Source organism: Vipera ursinii (assembly GCF_947247035.1).
Source record: "Vipera ursinii genome assembly, chromosome: 1".
In the NCBI taxonomy this organism is placed as follows: domain Eukaryota; kingdom Metazoa; phylum Chordata; class Lepidosauria; order Squamata; family Viperidae; genus Vipera; species Vipera ursinii.
In genome coordinates this window covers 195,684,115-195,693,746 of record NC_139512.1, presented here as the reverse complement: position 1 = coordinate 195,693,746, position 9,632 = coordinate 195,684,115, and the positions used below count along the sequence as shown (strand labels likewise).

General features: G+C 41.0%; 1 protein-coding gene across 1 annotated transcript in view; it reads right to left on the bottom strand.

Moving 5' to 3' along the window:
- Window positions 1-352: 352 nt before the first annotated feature.
- The window catches only part of LGALSL (galectin like), a 23,310-nt gene continuing 14,030 nt past the window's right edge, over window positions 353-9,632 (bottom strand). The window contains exons 6-7 of the transcript XR_014491373.1: window positions 1,288-1,343; window positions 353-579 (exon numbers count right to left, since the gene is read on the bottom strand). The gene's annotated coding sequence lies outside the window, so the exon portion shown is untranslated. The remainder of the gene's footprint in view (window positions 580-1,287; window positions 1,344-9,632) is intronic.

Here is a 9,632-nt window from a genome sequence, read left to right as displayed (position 1 = left end):
CCATATGTCAATGCTGCAAACATTGACAGGTTTTTGCACTGACAATATACGAGACAGCCTTTTGTTTAAACTGCTCCGCTTTGAATCTTGGAGAGGGAAATTTTCAAATGGCTATCTTGAGAAGATAAGATTAGCCACACAGAAGGGGAAGTGTAATCTCATATGTAAAACTAATTGGTGAACGTGATTTATGACATGTAATTAGGGGAGGGAGATTGTGCAGGATATGATGTATCAAGGGGAGGAGAGATCAGATTCTGGCATCCCTCTATGAGTGCCGATGTTTCGTTTCATTACTAAGACTTTTTAGATAAGTAATATGCCTGCAATTTGTTTGAATTGTCTCATTTATCGGAACCATGACACCATAACAGCAGCTAATAAACAATTGTGTTGCACTGATGCAAATGTAAGAACTAATCTGCCATTGATCTTAATGCCAACTCTGTTGACTCTGAAAAGCATTCTGACCTATTAAACACTAGGGATCATACACCTGTCCGTTTTGTAATGTAAAATATGGCATAATCCATCAGTAATCCATCCACCATACTTTATGCAGCATAACGTGGTCAATTTCTGCAAAAGAATAAATGGACACAAGTCTGACATTAACAATGGCAAACAGAAACATTTCATCTTCTCAGGTCATTCTGTCAGTAATCTTAGGATGTTTGTCCTAGTGCAAAGCAGATATAAAGACTGCTCGCAAATAAGTTAAGTTAAAATACGGTACATCAGGAGATTTAATACCATTTTTAACAGTTTAAAGACAAACCAGCTCAAGCATGCTAAGCAGATCATCTACTGTACACAAGAATATTTTTTCCACGTCCCACTAAACAAAAGTGTGTAAAGTTAGCTGACTATGTGGAATATACGGTAGGTTGCTTGATACAATTCTGAAAGTTTTGCCCAACATGAACCTTCCATTGAGGCATGTTGGTTGGGGATAATGGAATTTTTAGTCCAGAGCATCTGGGAGGCAACAAAGAAACTGGCTCAGCTATTCCCCTTCAAGTCAATGCTGCTTACCATGTTCTCACAAGAAATGTAAAGGTGAACTATATATGACTTTTCAGCAATATAGTATTTCAGTGTACTCCTTGCTTATTTTAATTAGTTTTTCCCCACCATTTGGATTTCAAAGTTAATAGACCATTTACATTTCAGAGTTAATAGATCTGTGGTATATTTTTTTTTCAAGTGGTCAAAAAATGCATATGCTCTGAATCTGATGAAGCCAGATTTCCTCAGTTGACTCACAGAATTTGTTCTGACTTATACCACTCTGGAGCCTTTGCTGTACACCAGATAAATCAGCCTTTGTCATGTGACATTCCCTAAATGATAAATGAATAAATAATCAATAAATGATCAGTGAACAGAGATGATTATGAATGAATGAATGAATTTTCCTTGCTGTATTTAATATAAGTGTTTGTAGTGTGTCAATTACACTCAAAGTCTCAATTTCTAAGACCGTTTCTGTTTGCTATCTTTTAGCGATTTAACAAACAGAAAGAGTTCCATTTCTAAGTTACCACTGGTAGGTAGGACAAAAGAAAATAATAAAGCTGATAGCATAATTATTAAAAAAATACCGTAAACATAGACTTGCACTGCTCCTTTCTTCAGAGTTTTGTATAAAGTACTGATAATCAAATACTTGATTTGCTGAACAGAACAGGTACATATTTCAGCTCATGGAAATGACATATGGACATCCTGCTAGGTAGCATAATTCAAGATAAGGAGAAAATAACTATTTATGGAGTAATTGTTGCTATATATATATATATATATGAAGAGAGATTCAGTAAGTTTTTAGACAGCCTAAGGTAGGAAGATCAATTCAATATCCACCATAGTTTGGAGGGAAAGACTCAAAGTTGTTAAATGTTTATCTTTTATATACATCAGTTGTTTTGGGAGCACAGTTACTACCAAATTTTATATGTACGGAAGGGTTCATCAAGACATGAAGGGAATTGTTTTCATCTAATGTCTTTGCATTTACAGCTATAGAAGTACACACAAATCTGGAAGAAGCCCTGGGATTGTGTTATAGATCAAGTCATGTTTAAGGTGCATATAGCATTTGTTGGCTACTACAATTACCCAAGGATGAGGGGGTCCAGGAGAGATCTAGGTGAAATGTGTGAGTCTCTCTCTCTCTCTCTCTCTCTCTCTCTCTCTCTCTCTCTCTCTCTCTCTCTCTCTCTCTCTCTCTCTCTCTCAGGGTGTGTGTGTGTGTGTGTGTGTGTGTGTGTGTGAGAGAGAGAGAGAGAGAGAGAGAGATCACCAATGTTCAGCTATCCTGCACTTTGTGAATTTAGTTTATGCCTTTTAAGACAATTTATTAGTCATGAAAAGCACAACCAGATTTCTCATTTTTAGTGCAGGTTGTCATTCTAAATCTTTGCATAGATATAATGTTGTGAGCCCAGCAAGTTCATCAAACAAACGTCCCAGCCTGTTTTCCTCTGGAGAGCAGCGGTAACAAAGTGCAATAATAGGAGGCAACCAGGTTGCTCAGCACCCCAAATTTTAATCAAGTGGTTACTATTAGAGTAATGAAACAGTTAAAAGAGTTGGTCTTTTTAAACTTACTTCATATTCATTCCTTAATTTCTCATCTCATGGGGTCTCCTTCTCAAGCAGGAGGTTGGATTGGAAGACCTCCAAGGTCCCTTCCAACTCCGTTACTCTATATTCTTCTGACTGTTCTTTTACATAGTTCCTGTAATGAAGTTCAGTGTCCTGTAACAATTCTGAACATGAACTCACTTAATTTCTATGATGTGTGTTTAAATGGAAACCATGCAAATAGTCCACAAGTCTGGATCTTTTAGTCTGGACCATGCCTTATCAATTCTTTTGAGGATTAGAATCACTTTGGATACTAAGAGTTGGGGGATCTAACCCAAAGTGTGGGGCCCCCAGAATAAGTATAAGGGCTGTTGTCCATGGGGTTGCGATGGGTCAGACACGACTTCGCAACTAACAACAACAACAAAGGGCTGTTAAAATTAATCTGAAAATGAAACCAGTCTAAGTCATATGTGGCCTTAAGAAGCAGACTGTAAACAGAAGGTTTTTAATCACTGCGGATTGGAGAATGCCACGGGGGAAAAGATATTCTATCTTTCTAGAATTATTCCCTGATGAAAAACCAGGCTGTGATTTTGCATAAATTATGTGAATTATAGCCCCTATCTGGATATGTGAACATATAAAAGGAGGATGAGACCACCTGGGGAGATCTTGAAATATGTCCAGAATCAGAAAATTTCTGCTCTTTTTGCTGCTCTTTGGTAGAAGCAGAATTGTTCAGTCACAACTATACAGTATTCGTATTTTGAATTTCTGAATTATTTCTATGGAGCAACTACTATTCTTCTCTGTTAAGATAGATGAGATTTTAAGTGCAAATGCAACTGAGATATGTTTTAGTTAGAAAAGATATTTTAAACTGACACTATTGATATTATGACTAATATTAGAAAAATGTGATAAAGATGTTGATATTCAATTGTCTGCAGAAATGCAGGTGTGATAATCTTGTCAGAAAGATTGGAGTCAGGAAGCTGGGATTAGAAAGATAAAGATCCCTAGAATCAACAATCTCTCACACCAATAATAATAATAATAATAATAATAATAATAATAATAATAATAATAATAAGAATAAGAAGAAGAAGAAGAAGAAGAAGAAGAAGAAGAAGAAGAAGAAGAAGAAGAAGAAGAAGAAGTTGGAAGGGACCTTGGAGGTCATCTAGTCCAACTGCCTGCTCAGGCAGGAAACCCTATACCATTTCAGACAAATGGCTGTCCAGTCTCTTCTTAAAAACTTCCAGTGTTGGAGCATTCACCACTTCTGGAGGCAGGCTGTTCCACTGGTTAATTGTTCTAACTGTCAGGAAGTTTCTCCTTAGTTCTAGCCCCAGCCCCAGGGAAGAAGGATATGATGGCCTTTGGGACATAATAGGATTAACACACAACACCAAAATGGCACACTCAGACTCAAGTACAAAGTACATGACACAAGAAATACAAAGCCTCATACAGGAAGAACTCCAAATACAAAGTCCAAAGGAGGTATAAAAGCCCACCACTCTCTGCTACATCCCAGAGCCACCTTTCTGTCTAGCTCTCCTCCTCAATAAACTACAACTTTCTTTCTAAAGCAGTCTCCATTTTGATTATTTCCAGATTGGACTGGACCCTAATGAAGATTTTTCTTTCCACGAGTTTTTACCAAGTTTACTAAAAGAGATATCTTCTTGTGACCAAACTATTCTTGGTGGTCTTTGCTCTTCTGAATTTAGAGCTGTATTGTTATTTTTATTTGCTTGTTTTCATCCCACCTTTATTATTTTTACAGATAATTCAATGCAATAAACAATAACACTGTGAGGTGTGTTGGGCAGAGAAGGAGTAACTGACCTAAAGAAACCCAGCTAGCTTTCATACCTAAGGCAGGACTAGACCTCACATATCATTAATTATAGTAAGACCCAAAAGGTATTCCAAATGTCTCAGGTTTATTAGCAAGAAGTGCTAAAGTTGAATTTTTCTAATATCCCAAGCAGATTAACGAATGAAAAGGGTGGTGCTTCAGATGTATGTCTTCTTTACAGGTAATTATTGGGTTATGATTGCAATTGTAACCAGGAACTATTATATGGCTCCCCCCATAATTAGGCACCAACTAGCAAACTATCTGTACTTAAAGGCAACTGCTGTTAAGTTTGCATCTTCCAGCACTCAGCATTATACAAATAGGGAACCAGCACCATTATTCTAACGCTGAACTAAACGATAAAATACCCCTCCCTACATGTGCTGACCAAGAACTCTCATAATTCATGGAGAGATGTACTATAATTCCCTGGGTGGAGACAGTGTCTTACAGGAAAGAAAATCACTCACAACTGAGATTATTTTATGCAAGCTCCTACTTATGTCCTTTTGCATCCTGAGAACACTGTGTTTCCATATACCTGCCTTTTTCTTGATATAGAGCAGGGGTGTCAAACTCAATTTCATTGAGGGCCGCATCAGCATTGCGGTTGCCCTCAGAGGACCGGGTGGGTATGGCCAGGGTGGGCATGGCCCACTGGGTGGGCGTGGCTAGAGTGCGTATGGCCTACTGGGTGGGCATGGCCACCTCTACATCGTTCGCATCAAGGGTGCCTATGAAGGCCTGCGCAGGAGTGGGACAGATCTGGGGGTCTCTGGCAGAAGGAGGGTCTCTGGGCCAGGGCCAAGGCAGTGGGGGCTGTTCCCTCACTGTTTCCAGGATGGCTTCGCGGGCCACATGAAACCACTTCGCGGGCTGGATCCGGCCCCCGGGCCTTGTGTTTGACATGTCTGATATAGAGCAATCATAGTGGCTCCCTGTGGGATATTAAAAGCTTAGAATTAATATTCTCTGGTTTCTAGATCCATTAATTTTGAAACTGTTAGCTTAGCACACACCTTCAGTTATAGTAGGTTACAAATGATCACAAATGACTATTCATTACTGCTAGAAAAAAATCATTCAGTAATTTTAGACATACTACGCGTTGGTTTTGTTCCTGTTTCAACAGCAAGATTAACTAAAGGACAGAGGGTTACCCAAGCTAATGCTAATAGATTTTGTGACCAAACAAATCCCATAATCCGCTCTTATTCTCGGCCTCTACTTTTTATATCCCAGAATGGTTTCTTGATGGCGTACAGTAAAGTATGAAAATAATATAACTACACAAGCCAAAATAGAAACTCATTAACAAGCCAAAACAAATATTTAAAATCAAGGAGGATAGACAATTAGAAAAAAGTTGTGGAAAATTATTTTTATATATGATAATTGTTAGGAGATTATTATATGCATAAAAATGGAAAGACTCTGAAATACCCACAAAGGAAGAACGGCTGGTGAAGGTGACAGAATTAGAAGTGACAGATGGCAAAATTGACTTCATTAGCAAAAAGATAATAACTATATTTATTAGTGATTGGGAAACCCTTATGGCCCTTTGGCTGAAAAAGAGACAAAGAATGAACTTGTGATTTATGGGTTTGATTACAATAAAGGGTAAACTATGGAAAGAAGGAAATTATATTGTATCTGGGGGGGATTTATATTGTAAACTGGGGCTGGTTGTAACTGCTGTTAAGACTGGAAGTTGCCTCTTTTCCTTCCTTCTAATTTTCTATTTACTATTACTTTCTTGCACTTTTTCAGTTATTACTCATATATATATATATATATATATATATATATATATATATATATATATATATATATATATATATATATATATATATATATACAGGTATATGTATATGCATATGTATATACTTAAGAAGGGACACAGTGGCTCAGTGGGTTAGGATGCTGAGCTTGTCGATCAGAAGATCGGCAGTTTGGCGGGTCGAATCCTGAGTGCCGCGTAGCAGAATGAGCACGTCACTCATCCCAGCTTCTGCCAACCTAGCAGTTCGAAAGCACGTAAAAATGCAAGTAGAAAAATAGGGACCACTACGGTGGGAAGGTAACAGCATTCCGTGCGCCTTTGGCATCTAGTCATGCCGGCCATATGACCACAGAGACGTCCTCGGACAAACACTGGCTCTTCGGCTTTGAAACGGAGATGAGCACCGGCCCCTAGAGTCGGAAACGACTAGCATGCATGTGCGGGGGAACTTTTACCTTTATATACTTAAGAAGAGTACTTGGCCATACTCTGCAAGTGAGAATAGAGTTATTCTACTGCAATGCATCCAACCGTGACCTCAGCTTCAGAAAAAAAAAAATCAGAAAAAGTTCATAGTGTTTACCCTAGTGGACAGTCAAGCTGGATGGGAGCTTCTGTTGTACAGTACATATGTAGCCGCTGTGCTCTCTCCACAATTCAGTATTGTATGTGGGCTGCAATACTTTGGAGAACCACTAGATGTCAGCAGAGATACAGAAAAATGCTACTCTGCCACCAGGTTGGGGCTGACTTACACATTTACATGGATGTTACAGCCATAGCAGCAGCTGCTACATAATAGGTGAAGTTTATTTCCTTTTTCAATCTATGTGTATTATGCAAACCAAACCCATTTGACTAGTTTATGGTTCAGTATATGGGGCAAACTCAGAAGACAGGGTAGTATAGTGCCTGATGAAGTATATTGTGAAAGCTCAACTAACATGATATGAAGCCCTAACCCAGGGGTAGGCAACCTTGGCTCTTTTATGACTCATGGACTTCAACTCCCAGAATTCCTGAGTCAGCCGGCTCAGGAATTCTGGGAGTTGAAGTCCATGAGTCATAAAAGAGCCAAGGTTGCCTACTCGTGCTCTAACCTCTTTCAACTGCATCTATGTCGAATGGAAATAGTCAGTCTTACCCGAGCAATACTTCAGTATCCATGTACCGTTAGATACCGAAGTCTGAGATGTACTTTATTCCGTTTCCTTTGCTGCATGGAAAACTGACTGGAAAGCTGACCTCTCAGTACTTGCTCACATATAAATGCTAGGCTGAGTGGGTCTGTAGTATTAGAGAGTGGGAACTATCTTGCCTGCTACTGGCTTAAGACTATTATGCCCTTACGTTTTATTTTTCACTAAAATGTTGTTAAATGTAAATAGCATAATTGTGATTTGAGGGGAAAAAGTTGTTTGAATTAGTTTTTCTCTTTTCTCCTTGTCCTTTTTTCCTTATGCCTTTCAGATTCTAAGCTTAAGAGGATAGATGAGTAAGATTACTGATTTTATGCAGACAGCTCTAAGGCTCTTTTCATCCGAAGAGGTAGTAAAAAAAATGGCTTCAGGTAGGGTATAGACCACATGTCGGCAACCTGCGGCTCCGGAGCTTAGCAGACGGGCCGCGGCAGCTTCCGCAAAGAGCGGCGCCCCTGCCCATTCCGAGAGGTGCGCGCGCACCTCTCCGAACGACCGGAGGTGCGCGCGTACCTCCGCGCGAACGGGCAGCGGTGCCGCTCTTTCAGGAAGCTGCCGCAGCTTCCTCAAAGAGCGGCGCCGCTGCCCCTTCGCACGGAGGTACGCGCGCACCTCCCCAAAGGTTTGGGGAGGTGCGCGCGCAACTCCGGTCGTTCGGAGAGGTGCGCGCGCACCTCTCGGAATGGGCAGGGGCGCCGCTCTTTGCGGAAGCTGCCGCGGCCCGTCTGCTAAGCTGCCGCTTTCGGCAGCTTCACAGACGGGCCGCGGCGGGCTTCCTGAAAGAGCGGCACCGCTGCCCATTCGCGCACCTCCGGTCGTTCGGAGAGGTGCGCGCGCACCTCTCGGAATGGGCAGGGGTGCCGCTCTTTGAGGAAGCTGCCACGGCCCGTCTTCAAAGCTGCCGAAAGCGGCAGCTTTGCAGACGGGCCGTCGCCATCGGGCAACCGGGAACCGGTTCCATCTCATTTTTTAAAAAATGGCAGCCGCGTGCGTCCGCGCATGCGCAAAAAACCTTTTTGCGCATGCGCGTGCATGGACACACGCACGCGGCTCCCTCTTTTTTTAATTTGTGATGGAACCGGTTCCCAGTGGCTCTTTTTCTTTTTTAGGTTGCCGACCCCTGGTATAGACATAGTGTTACCTTAATTAAGTTGGAGAGCAAATATTCTCTAGGGAAGTTAGTCAGGGTCTAATAGATTCTTCAGGTGATACTATCATCTCACTGCCCCAAAAACCTCACCAGGAATGAAGCAACTTAAAACTTAAAAAGTTAAAAAAAACACCATTTATGCGCCACTTCTAGATGTGATGATCAGCACATAAATCAACCAATCAAATCAATGAAGGAGAATATTTGTAGCTCATGACTGAAATGAGGGGTCCTTGGTGCTCTCTGAGCTTGGTGGTTTGCCTGCAGGCGTTTCAATTACCCAGAGTAGGTGACATCATCACCAGTGCTCAGAGCAATGATAATGTTACTTAGTTTGGGTCTTTCAAGAAAGCAACCAACTTCAGAGAGCAACCAGGACCCCTCAAACAAACAGCATGTCTTCTAAAACAAAAAGCAGCAGCATGCTACAGAAACAGGTCCTTCGGGTATTCCCTCTATGCTCTCTTTGGCTCAGTCATGGATATCATGACCAATCACCACGTAGCATCACCAGAAGATACAGAAGAATCTCATGCACATCTGAAAAGATACTTAAGGATTTATTTATTTATTTATTTTAATTCCATTTATATCCCGCCCTTCTCCGAAGACTCAGGGCGGCTTACAAGCTTAGCAGTAGCCTTCATTCTATGTATATGCCTGCTTATTAGGGCTTTCACACACACCCCAAGCGGCATTATTACAAAGTCAGCTTATTGCCCCCAACAATCTGGGTCCTCATTTTACCTACCTCGGAAGGATGGAAGGCTGAGTCAACCTTGAGCCTGGTGGGACTCGAACCTGCACTAATTGCAGGCAACTGGTCTTACTTAAGGAGGCATTACCCCACTGCTCCACCAAGGCTCTTCTTTAAACTGATTAGTTGAGCAAGGCCAAATTCAGAAGCAGCCAAGAGCTGCCAACATAAAAACCTGGATAGAACAATCAACCCCTCAGGTTGTAAGATACATAGATCTTTCTGTTATTTCTTGTAAGCCGCTCTGAGTCTTCGGAGAAGGGCGGAATATAAAT